The sequence below is a fragment of the Lygodium microphyllum genome, chromosome 28 (assembly GCF_053477565.2).
Source record: "Lygodium microphyllum isolate KBCC chromosome 28, Lygodium_microphyllum_v1.1.10, whole genome shotgun sequence".
NCBI classification, from domain to species: Eukaryota; Viridiplantae; Streptophyta; class Polypodiopsida; order Schizaeales; family Lygodiaceae; genus Lygodium; species Lygodium microphyllum.
In genome coordinates this window covers 81,299,741-81,313,315 of record NC_141162.1, presented here as the reverse complement: position 1 = coordinate 81,313,315, position 13,575 = coordinate 81,299,741, and positions in this window count along the sequence as shown.

The window sequence follows — 13,575 nt, the reverse complement described above, 5'->3', positions numbered from 1 at the left end:
ACAAGCATCTACATCATGCTCATCAATTGGGTTGTATCTAGAGAGGGCATGGGTTGCGGGGCGGTTGTGGTGTCGGTTGGCACCGACACGAAGGAGGAAGGCAGGGGGTGCAATAGGGACTTGCCCTTGCCTACAACCACTGGGTCCGCTTCCACACTGCCACTTGCTTCAACCTCATGGTGGGGACTCAAAGGATCGATCTCTCCTCCCCCATGGGTTTCTTCAACAGATCTGCAAGTGGCCTCTGCCAGCTCAGCCAGTTCTTTCATCCTTAGCTCGTCGGCTTCCTCCTCCGCCCTTCTTTGCCTCTCTTCTTCTGCCCTTTTTGACACTTCTCTAACTCTTTCGAGTTCTTCCTCTTCCTTTTTCCTTCGTTCCTCCTCCACCCTCCTTGACTCTCTTTGAGCCCTCTTCACCTCGGTCCGCTCCTCTTTGCTCAGTCTTTCCTCCTTCTTCTTCTGGCTCTTGTCAGTCTTCATTTGCTTCTGTGGTTTGGCCATTTGAGTGGGTGGTATTTCCGGCTCTCCTTTGTCGCTTACAGTCTTTTCGCTCGAGCCTTCTTCCTCGTGGTGAGGTGAGCTTTGGTGCATAGCTTGCTCTTCATCTACGCTAGCATCCTTGATAGCCTCGTCAATGATTGCCGTTAGGACACCTCCGTATCTGATTGTGGAGGCTTTCGTGGCAGGCTTTTTTCTTGTGGATCGTGCGGTAGAGGCCGAAGATTCCCCACCAGCTGGTGCTGCGGGGCTAGAGCCAGGAGTGCGACTGAACTCCTAATAGTTTTCTGGACAAAGCCATTCCAATCCACCTCCTCTGCAACTCCTACCGCGATGCTTTCTAGCAATGGCACCCCGATTTTGTTCATCAATGCGTTGTATCTGTGGCCCGGGAAAAGGGCGTGGACCATTTTAGCTTACGTCCTTGTCGTAGGGTCTGGAATGTCAGCCAAACTGATTCCATCCATTGTGTGCATGTCCTCCTTTTTGTCTCCCATCATGGCATACACATCTCTTTTTGGATGCCTCTCCTTCTTGGACACAAGCCCCAGGGCTTTCTCGACAATATCTGCATTAAGGGGCACTTGCACCCTTCTTTCCTGGTCACCAATCCTTACTGTGACTATGCCACAACTCCTCCCTTCATCAAAGCTCCTTAAGAAGCCAGCGCACATGCTGTAGTCTACAGCTTGCCCGACCTTTTCCACGTACTTTTGGAGGTTACATTTGTCCACCAACTCCCTCACGGCCGGCTCTTCCAGGATGGCTTCATCTAAATTCATGGTATGCTTGAACGTGAACTGGCTAAATCCACGCATCTCGACGTTGATTCCGTACTTTGTCAGCTCCGCTTCAGTGAATGGGAGTTTATTCTGTCCCGCCACGGTAGGTTCCTGTCATCACACCAAGCCAACATTAGCGTTATAAATTGACTCATCACTAACAAAAACCCAGAAAGAATGCGTGTGACAATTTTTCGCGCTGATTCAGAGGAATCAAACTTGGAAATAATTCACAAGCAACATCTATTTCCTCCTTGCATTCTTTCCTATTTGAATTCAGTTGATCATTTTCATCCATTATACATCTTGCTACATCACTTGGCTCATCACTTGGCTCTCATTTGCTCACCCCCTCTCCTTAAGTGTTAAGGGAATCCTTCCTAGGATTAGCAAGGGGAAAAGGAGGGCTTGCATGGACTGTGTGGGGAGAGTTACTTGGCCAACAGCCAAGTATAAAGGTTAGGGTTATATTCAAGCTGGGCATGATGATCAAGTTCACATGGTCATATGGAAGCTTGGGTGATATAGGTCAAGACATCATGAAAGATGTCCCCAGAGTTGAGGCAACTAGCAACGTGCAACTCCTCTTCTGTGAGGAATCGATCAATGTAAGGGTGGGCCAACACCTGGTCATCTAAGTGTATGTTGTGTGTAATGGCCAAAACCCTAAATGAAAGAGGTGCCACATAAGTAGGGTCGTGTTCAATTGTTTTGATTGCCCTCCTTTGCTCAGCATTGGTCATGATACGACAGCCTTTTTTCTCCCATTGGAGTCGTAAGGCATAGCACAGTTGTAAGAATGAAGAAGCAGAGCTGGCAAGCTGTGTGAGCTCCTCCAGTTCTTGTTCAAGTGTAGAGAGAGCAGGCTTGCGGTAAGAGGTGATTAGTCTTCTGAGAACAGCTTGCTCCTTTGAGATTTCTCCATTAGCAATTAGTTCGATGGCAATTTTGGGAAATTTGATGGTCATAAACTTGTAGTCTTCCCAAGTGCATGGCAACACACGAACATCAGAAGCAAGGGGTTCGTCAAGAAGTCCTAGGTCAAGCCTCTCATAGCTCCTAGCGAATGTGGTGAAGGTGTTATCCAACTCCTTGATGCATGTCACTACGTCATCTCCCGAGGTCTCAGTGAGATCCTTGGCCACTGAAAGGAAAGATCATCTTTTGTACGAAGGCCTAAGACCTGTTGGTGGTGATGGTGCAATCGGGATGGATAGTGGTGACTCCATTGCTGGCGTCACAGATGGGACTTTGCACTCTGGAGCACTTTGAGATACTACAGTGGGCTTCGGTGGCATAGGAGGTGTGCTGCATTCTATTTGAGCTGGCATGGGGGTGCGCAACTCCTCTGACTTGGATGATGATGGGGCATCCATCTTGGGACGATAAATGTGTTGGGATTCATTAATCACAACCGATGATGGTTTAGCTTTCTTTGCAGTTTGTGCTTTGTATGTGCCAGCCTGTCTAGCTGGAGTGGGGTTGCTCAGAGTTGAGCCTCTTGAATGTCCACTCTTAGGCACCCATATCCAGGGGTTGCCTCATAGTATCCTTGTGCTCGCAAGAGATCTTTAGGGATCCATTGTGCTGTGGTAGTACACCTATGTCGATAGCATCTAAGCTGCCTCTTAGGCTGCGGCTGATAGTTTTTTTCATTTAGAAGCACGTTTATGCAGTTTACAAGGAGGTGGCCCTTATCGTTTTGGCACCCATATGAGTGTGGACTCTTTGGCCTTGTGAATGGCCTGGGTGGCCTTGGTTCTAGCAGTTTGAGTGTGGGGTGAGATATCATTGCCCTTCTCCTTAGGCTTGGTCATGGGCGTGGCCGTAGGGGTCTCTATCGGTGGCTCGCAATTGTAGGAGGTGCAAGATAACCCTTGCTGAAAGTAGTCACGTGCGATCTAGGTTGTAGTCCACATTGCAGTTCGTCTGCTTTTTAAAAGTGCGACCTAGTAGTGACTTATTACCGGCCCCTTTAGTGTTTGGCAACACATAAAAGAAGACTAGGATACTTTCAGACTCGATGGAGACAGCCACTTTGCATTTTCTTAAGAGTGAATAAGTGTTTCCCCCAAATGGGCTGAGTTTAGCATTTGTGGGCTATAATTTAGGTTGACCAATGCGTGTCCAATGGTCATGCATCAAAATTATAGTCGGCACCTTCGTCGATCAAGGCATTAAAAGAATACATCCGTTCTGCAGTGACCGTGATTTGTAGGTAGGCGGGTGCCATGACTGATAGGTCCAATGAAGTCAATGCCCCATTTTTCGAAGGGCTATCGAGCTATTACGGGGGTCAACTCCATCTTATCCTTGCGCATGGGCACCTTAGTCCTCTGGCACTCATCGTCGTGTTTGACAAACTCAGCAGCATCACGGAATAGGGTGGGCCACCATAGTTGGGATTGTAGCACCTTACGGGCGGTTGTATCCCCACTAAAGTGTCCTCCAACTATCCCGCCATGCGCTTCTCTCAATACATCGTGCACCTTGTGCTCACACACACATCTACGCAACAAACTGTCTTGTCCTAACCTATAGAGTTGTCCGGCGATCAGTTGGTATGGCTGGATTTTTAAGATAAGTCTCCTTAGACTGGCTTTCTCAATAGGTCTCTCAAGTAGACCGTTCTCTAGCACTTAAACTACATCATCGGCCCAATATGGCGTCAAATCAGCCCTAAACAAGTCTCTTTAGCTAGACAAGCCAAAGAGATGAGCGTCCGGTAGGTCATCACGTATGCCTTGTCCAACAGCTTCTCCTGTGGGTATGCGGGGCATGTGATTAGCCATCTAGTGCTGCTTTCCCTTACGTACAACCACAGAAAAATCAAATTCCAATAAGAGAAGTAACCATCTCGCTATGCGACCTGTAGTGCACAGCTTGTTCACAAGATAAAGCAAGGCTTGATGCTCAACGAAAAAGACGAAGGGTGTGGTCAACAGATAATGCCTAAATTTCTTTACAGCAAACACCATGGCTAACCCTTCCCTTTCTGTAGTGGAATAGTTCATCTCCGTTTCGGTGAGCTGCCTGGCTGCTAACAAAACTCACGGGATAATCTAGGTTATGTTCACCAGGCTGGCATAGAACAGCTCCAATAGCAAACTTAGAGGCATCTATGTGTACATGGAAGGTTATGCTCCAGTCTGGGGCTCGTAAGATTGGTGCAGTGGTGAGAGCCTTCTTCAACTGTTCATATGCACGCTGGCATTCCTCAGTTCACTCGAATACAATCAGCAACTTGTACAATGGTCTAGCAATCAACGCGTAATTCAGTACAAAGCGTTGACAGTATCCCGTATGGCCTAAGAAACACTAAATGCCCTTGTAGTTAATGGGTAGTGGTAGGTCAACAATGACCCTAACTTTTGAGAAGTCGGTGGCAATGCCGTTCCTTGACACTACATGCCCCAGGATACATCCATGCTTCACCCAGAACTGGCACTTTAAGGGGTTCAACGAGAGGTTGTATAACCGACATCTTTCAAAGACAGCTCTCAACTTTTCTAAGTGTTCGGCCCAACTAGAGTGTATGCATAAGTCGTCTACGAACACCTCTAACTCGCATTTAAGCATATCCTTGAAGATAGTGCACATTAATCGTTGGAAGGTCACAGGCGCATTCATTAGCCCAAAGGGCATAATGATGTAGGCGAATACACCCCACTCCGTGGCGAAGGCAGTCTTGTGCCTATCGTCCGGGTGCACTCGCACTTGATTATAGTCAGAGAAGCCATCCGGGAAGCTATAGGCTTCTTTGCCTGCCACCCTCTCTAGCATGTGCTCGGTATACGGTAAGGGGTAGTTGTCCCTCTTCGTAGTGGCATTAACTTTCTTGTAATTTACACACACTCAAATTTTACCATTCTTTTTCATAACGATCACTATGGGTGATACCCAATCCGTGTGCTCAATCTCATATATAAATCCTGCCTTCATGAGCTTATCGATTTCCTCCACTGCATGGGCGTGTTTGGGATTCATAGGGTAAGGTCGCTGCTTTGTTGGCACCGCATTTGGAACCATTGGGATATTATGGGTCACAACCCTAGGATCGACTCATTTAAGTTTCTCCAAGGACCAGGCAAACACATCGACATACTCTTGTAGGAGAGCAACAAGTTTAGCCTCCTCATCCTTGGTCAAGTTGTCAACAATAAACACAGGTCCAGGCTTCTCGCCTTCCCCTGCCAAGTTGACTTTCCTTGACCTTGGCAGGTCCCTCAATTGGCTCACTAGTTTGCCCTTGCCTCTTTGCTCCCAGCAAAATCACCACTCTATCACCCTTCTTAAACCTTGTGAAGTGTTTAGGGAGATCTAGTGGCTTCTTTTGCCTCTCTGCTTCTGAGTCCTTAGTTCGCTTCCTGGCCTCCTCCCTTAGCCGTCTGTGCCTTAGGTGGACTGGCAAGTCTCTCTTGGTGCATCTGACCTTAGAGGGTTGGGGTATTTCGGGATCACTCTCCGTACTGACTTTAGACTCCGAGTTAAACTCACATCCCTCGCTTGAGGAAGGAGTTTCGCCAGGGGGTCGTAATTCAGTAAGTGTATCCGTCTTAAGCATTGGAACTACCAATGGTTGCACCACCCCTGCCTGCTCGTAATCCATGGCTCCTATGTGCTCCAACCAGGATCTATCGCACTCCATCCGCATGACTTCTCTTTCATTCTAGCCTGCCCTTTCCCTTCTAGCCCTAGAGTCTGCCTTGATCTGTTTGATCGCTCTTCCTTCAGTGTCATATTCTATCGTATCTAACTCTTCTTCACTCTCGTCTCCAATAGAGCGGCAGTCCTTGTACTCCTCATCATCAGAATCTTGCCCCTCTAACTACTCGTCATCCCCCAGGTTTTCCTCTCTAATCTCCTCTTTGTCAGTGACTAAAGCCCAATTGTATAACAGGTTAAGATCGTGAATTTTGGTTCATTTCCACTCAGGCCTAGCCAAGAGATCACTTAGGGGTTTTAGATTAGCAGCCATGTTGCCCTTCAATTTATCGGTCAGGCACTCTATGATTTCTCGAAGCTCGAGCTTGTTGGTGGGGACATGGAACGATACCGTTTTGCCTGGGTTACGTGAGCTTCCTGCCATCATGCAAAGTGGCATGATGGGCTCCCTTGCTGGCCTACTTGGTGATTTAGCAGCTTACCTATATAGCTCTTCTTCATCTGAGAACGGAAGGTCAACCATTGCCAAGACATGCATCCAATCCCACTCGTCCTCAGAGCAAGGGATGTACTTGGTCAATGACCCATAGGGTTTGCTTGCCTGTGCGTTACCTTTTAGCATGGTTGAGAAAGCATCGAGGTCGGATGGGGTAGTCTTCCAGGTATCCATCTCAACCTTTACCTCTTCTATTCTATTACCCAAGAAGATGAGATTGTTACTCCAATCTTCAATAACCCGCGCGTTTCTCATCCAGGGTCGGCCTAATAGTACATCATAGTCCACTCCCTTCATGACAATGAAGTTCACTGAAAACTGCACCCCTACGAACTTCACTGGCCAGTTCTTTAGGACCGCGAATGGTTTGACCTTCATTCCGTTGGCCAATGTGACATTGAACCTAGCCGTTTCCACAGGTGGGTTTCCCCAGGCCTATAGAACTGTGTGGCTCAATACACTGACACTGGCACTTGTGTCTACGATTCCTTTCCGTGTTACATCCCCCAAGGCTAAGATAGGTAAGACTGCATGCATCTCCATGCCTTCCCAGAAAGCATTGACATGCCATGACCTTGGAACTGAGTGTAGCGTTAGGCTTCGAATCTGGGTGACTGCGTCCTGCTCTTGCAAGTCAGTGGCAGTATGCTCCCCTTTTCCCTCCACCCAGTGCTTTAATTCTTGCCATAAGAGAGGGTGCTGCCAAAGCATATCTCCTAGGCTCACGGTTACTGGGGTGGTTACTAAAGTGGTGAGGAGGTTGCTGGGTGGTTGCCTTCCTCCTTGTCAGCATTCTTTGGCCATATGTCTTGATTAGCTTGCTGACATGCTTCTTCTTGGTCTTGCCTCTATGGCATCTCATGTGGTGTGGGTACGTTCCCCGATTGAGGTCGCGATGGTGAAACGAGTATACTCACACTAGAGAGGTCTTCCATTCGGTCTTCCAATATGGGCTATACGTCTTTAAGGTGTTCATGGGTGTCCTTGATCCACTCCTTAACTTTGGCTATAGCCTCGAGTTGCCGTCTGGGGTGGGGGTATTCCCCTACCTTGGCACTCCCCAGTTCTGCTCTCTTAGGGGCTGACGTCTCTACCTCAGCATCAAAGACCCTCTTTCCCGTCACTAGCATTATAGCTTTCTCAGTCTTAAGGGTAATCCTTGCATCCGTTCTCTTTCTCCTTCTCCTCCGGCTTTTCTTTCCCCAACGAGGCTGCGTCCAAGTTACTTGGCCCACGCAATGAGATGCTTGTCTATTTTGTCTGTGCTCTCATCATGACATGTAGTGGGATGGGCCAGCATGAAATTGGATCTTGGCTTGGTCCTCCAAAGCCTCTGCCTCTTCCTCTACCTAGCGCCATTACCGGTACTGGTCAGTACCCCATCAAGACTGGATTGCCTTCCTCATCATAGGATATGTATGAGTTCATGTAGGTCTCCTCTTCACTAGGTTCTTCCACATAGTGAACAGGAGCGTCACTCGGTGGTTGGTTTACATAGGGCCCTGGTAGTCTAGGTATGCATGTTGGGTTCATCTCTAGCTAGGAATGGTTGGTCTTGCATCATTTGGTGCTAGAAGCGCCAATTGGAGTAATATTTTTGCCTGAAATATTAATCGACCCTAAACCCCACCCACCCCGCGTAAAAATGCAACCCAAAGCAATCTCCCGCAACGTTAAATGTTGGTGGCTGAGTACTTACTCCACGTGCATCATCAAATTCTAGCCCACATTGCGCATAAGAGTCCGTGGCTAAAAGCCTGCAAGCCCACGTGGGAACACCCTTCATGGGAAAGGCAAAAGGATAATGGATTTTAGTGCAATTTTTTTAATTATAAAACCCTCCCCTTCACTCAATGCATGGTGGGAGAGGAGTGTGAGAGAAAGTGGAGCTAAGTGGAGTAGAGAGGAGCGTGGGGAGGGGATCATGCCACACTCCATGTGTGTGGATACCCCCCCTTCAAAGCCTATAAGACCCCCCCCCCTTGAAGCTTGGGGGAGGGGAGGGAGGATCGTGAGCTACCCATGCCGTGCAGGCCGCCATCGCCATCAACGTCGCCTGATGTCGCTGCTGTGCCACGCTGTGCCACTCCACGGCCACCATCATCATCCTCGTCATCTCCTTCGTCGTCATCCTCATCATCCTCTCCATTATTACCTTCTCTCTCCACGTAATCTTCTACGCACAGAAGCTTGGAGGGTTCTTTGGAAGCTTCCATTTAAGACCTCCTTAAGCCTTATTCACCCGTGCTCTCGGGTTTTCCAAAAATCGCAACTGTAAGGCTCATTCCTGCGCAGAAGAAGAGAACCTCGGGCAAAAAGAGCTTCGTAACGTGTAAGAGACCCAAAAGGAAGTTGCTGAACCAGGATTTGATTCGTCAATGGCTCCCAAGAAAATGGCGAGAGGCGCACACGAGGGAGCTTCCACTCCGAGTTCGCGTGTGGACAACACCCCGAACCTCAATGCCTAGGTTCTTAAAATTGATTCTCGCATGAAAAGAATGCATTTAAGCATGTCTTTAATTCATGTAGTCGAGTTAAATACATTTGGAAATTTTAATTGCTCACCCGATTTTACAAGATTTAGTTGCATGATGTGCATTTGAAATTGCTTGCACTTCCAAGTTGCAATCCTAACGCATATTGCATAACGTAAAAAGGTGGATTTGTCTAAATGCAACCTTGATTGCCTCGCGAAAAAGAGCAGCACATAATGCATTTAGGTAATAATTTCCTAACTGTGTTTCGCGTATAAAATCATCGTAGACACCCATTGAATGATTTCCAAATGGTCGCAATGCATGGAAAATTGCATGCGAAGATGGTTGCATTTTAAGTCGGGTTAAGTGCTAAAGGAGGAATTAATTAAATGTCTGACTCATGGTATTCGCCCATGCACGAGTCCTTTTATCCAAGTTTGTATTTATGAAAGGATGCATTTTCATATTTAAAGCTTGAATTCAATGCATTAAACGAAATGTTTATGGGCATAGTTCTTGATGTAAATTATCGTAGGGTTTATACGAGTAGCCCTAAATTATCAATCATTATAGTTTAGGCAAGGAAAAGAAATGGTCATTGTAAACCTTATAGTTGCATTGAAGGAAAAAGTCTATGAATCGCATATTTGCATGGAATGTTATATCTTGCAATTATTTACATCTTTTAGAAAAAGTGTTTGCATCCCTAAGGAAAGATCACCTCTTGTCGCAAGACAATTAGATCAATTAGGTAAATCACTTGTAATGGCGTAACTCAAATGATGATCACCTCAATGCACTAGGAAAAGCTAAGCCGCGATAAAATTATGCCTAGTATCGCACTCGGGAAACCGACTTAATATTTTCAACCTCAAAAGTCCTACCCACATTCACGCAATGTTAGGGTTAGCTAAATGCCATGCAAGAACAATTTAGGGTTCTCACCCTAAGGATCATTTGGCCGAATACTAGACTTCCATTTGAGTTTAGAAACCCTAAGGCCAAACATTGTTGTCCTAGTAGGGCTAGGGTTGGGTTGGGTCAAGAGGACTCCTAAATCCTACATCTTGACCCAAAGGTATTCTTGACCAAGTAATACCGTGTGATGGGAAAAATAATCCCCCAAGATAGGTGCGACACCTATGCAACAAGTTGCAACGTCGCATGGTCGTGTGTTAAATCACAAAATAGAATTGCCACTCCTTAGAACAAGGTTGGCGAGTTCTACATACAAGTCTAATTTGCAAGAGAATGAGTAGTCATCCTGCTACATCGCCCTTCCTTGAGGGTGATTTTCCAAGTTAGGGAAGTTGTGTATCGTCTAGCAAGAAATTGACCAATCAAGGTAGGACAACGAGGTTGTCCAGGAATTATTGACCTTAACGTAAGGAAACCTAAGGTATTTGTTAATTTGGGTTAACAGGGTATAAACCCTAATCCAAGGAAAGAGGATAAACAAGCAACTTAGCTTATGAAACCCTTGGGATCTCGCCAAGTCGCAATTGATCCCGGATCGAATGCTGGATGCATTCGAAGAGAAGGAATTATACCTTAGCAGTTGGCCAAACAAACGACCACTTGATTGATTGTGTTTGTACAATTAGGAGCACTGTTTATACTTCTTTGCTCAAGGAACTAAAGCTGGAAAAATAATTAATGCTTCAAGTTGAAGGCCTGGAGAGAGAGGCAGCATTAGTTACCCTTGACTATCTGCGTGACCCTATCCAAGTGGGTTGTTAGCCGCACTAGATACGTGGACTGAACCCCCTGTGAGAGGTTCTCCGTGGGTGCTACTTGGAGCAGGAGGACGCTTGGGTGCTAGGGGGGCTCTGGCCGTAAATCCCTTGCCTCCGGGTCCTGCACAAGAGGCCGACGTGACTCGAGATTGGATGTCGAGGCCTGCATACTAGTCTAGCGCGGGCGGAAACTTGGAATAGCGATCCCTGAGGATTGCTGGAATTGCCTTTAGGCGGACTATGGAATAGCCTTCGGGCAGATTATGGAATTGCCTTCGGGCGGATTATGGAATTGCATTCGGGCATATTATGGAAAAGCCTTCGGGCTGGATTATATGATGTATTCCAAAGACTGATAAATAAGATCAATTGTTGAAAAGGAACTTGTTTAACATTGTTTTTCTATGTCAGTGCCTAAGTTATGTGAAGAAACCAGTGATTAACTGGCTAATTAAGGAAGCTATTTTTGCGTGTCAAATCTAAAAAATCATTTGTCGGATTCCTTTCATGCATTTCAGGTTCACCCTCATCACATGTACATAAGTCCCAATAACCTCTGCTGCCAACCAAAAAATTCTTCATATGGAACTTCCATAAAGCAAAAATTTTGTTGTCCAGCTTTTCTCCCACAATTTGAGTGATATTATCAGTGCCTTGAGCATTTTTCATAGTTGAAACTTAGGTATTCAGTGATGTATACAACCTGTAAGTACCTGACTCCTTTTCCTATAGTTCAGGACCAGTTTCCAACTATTCAAAACAGTTTCCTGTAATTCAGAACGGCTTTCCTGACAACCTGCTTGCTATAAAGTGTATTCCAACAATGAAAAAACACAGTCAACTGAGCATAAATCAAGCTCAAATCAGTTCAAAATATTCTATGGTAGTGGCAAAACATCCCAACAACAAACTATATCCATACAAGTATCAATGTTTTATTGTATGCAAGTAGCAATACCAAATATAGCCAGTCCACTGCTATAACTAGCAGTATTTTCTCTGTTAAAACAAGAGTATTCAGACCTCAAAACAGCCCCAAAACATCTCATTCAGTTGCCACTCTATGCAGGAGTTGATACATGTCCAACTGGCCAAAATATAATGCATACATGTCAAGTAAAGATGATAGGTATCCTTCCTGTAGACAATAACCAATCAATACCCTGGTATAACCAATAGCAAATCAATCCAAAATTTGGACTTTCAGCAACTCACAATATCCCAAAAAGAATTTACAACTCAAGTGGTATGATCCAAGAATTTGTTTGTAGTAAATAAGCATCATAGATACTTTAACCTTGTAGGTATATTGTTTCCAGATTTAGGACAGCAACCAGTTCATTATTTCCAGCCTGCAAATAAGCTCCAAAACTGAGCGTTTAACACTCCAATATCATGTTCAAATGCATGATAATAAGGGCATATATATTTTTAGGATGAAAGCTACTAGTGCCCTGGAATCACTTGATGTTTACTACTGTTTACTGCAGTAAACAGCTAGTCTGCACACATGTCTGTGCTGATTATATCAAAATCTGTGAGAAATTTGAAATTTTTTTCTTCTACAAAGTTGTAGACCACATTGAAACGGTCAGGCATAGCAGGCCATTTCTCCAAAAACCATTTCTGTAGCAAGATATAGCTTTTGCAAAAAAATGCGATGCAAGCACAGTCTCCTTTGATGACATTTTCTTCAAATCTGATTTCTTGATGTCAAATGGCCACTGCCAAGCCTTCAGGCTTTAGGCATTCAATCTTTGATACCATGTTGGAAGAGAGGGAGAGAGATAGAGTGGAGCAGAAGATGAGCCTCAGCTCGTTGTTGTTGTTCTTCCATTATTCTTCCATCATACTAACTGAAAGAGACTTACACCCATAGTTATGACTAACCAAGACTAACTGTGGTTAAGTCACTGACTACACTGACTTATTGAATGTCACACACATGCACAACTGTATCCAGCTAATGTCGGTCACACACATAAAGATAGACTGACTGAAGAGTAATGGGAGCTTGATATAACAATATGGAGTGAGATGCCCTCACCATCCTTGCGCTATCCCATCCACTTTAGTGCAATATCCTCTTTGCTTCCAACCATGTGGCAAGGGAAGAATATGACGATGATGATGATGATGATGATGATGAAGGAGATGGAGATGAATAGGGAGAATACTACTCTGATATGGAGTGAGATGTTCTCACCATCCTTGCACTATCCCATCCACTTTAGGTCAATCTCCTCTCAGCTTGCTTACAGCTCCAACCATGTGGTGAGGGAAGAATATGATGACAATGATGAAGAAGAAGGAGATGTAGATGAATAGGGAGAATACTACTCCTTAGTGCATTGCACTCCCTAGCTTAATCCAACTCTCTCTCTCTCTCTCTCTCTCTCTCTCTCTCTCTCTCTCTCTCTCTCTCTCTCTCTCTCTCTCTCTCTCTCTCTCTCTCTCTCTCTCTCTCTCTCTCTCTCTCTCTCTCTCTCTCTCTTTGAGGAAGCAGTGTGAAGGAATATGATTCAAGAGTGCAAGAGGAATAGAACTTTTTGGCATGCACATAAGAATGAGATTTTCGCTATTTTCCTAAGCTTATATGCATGGACACTTTAGGGGAATTTCTTTACATTGGGTGCCCAATTGCGGTTGGCTCTTGAAATGGCCTCTTAGCCTTCAAACTCTAGCTTTTATAATCACTATTCCATGGGACTCTTTTATAACTTTCTTGGATGTATGCCCAATGACTCTTGCAATGCATTACATGGCTGTTGACTAATCCTTTGAAAATACTCCAAACATTTGTTGCCTTCTTGGTGTCTTTCTTCATCACTCTTCTCTGAGGATCACTACTCTCTTTTTTCCTTTGTTGCTCTGCTACTAAGGGTTGACAATTTCAAAAAGGCACATAATAGGTCATCAAGC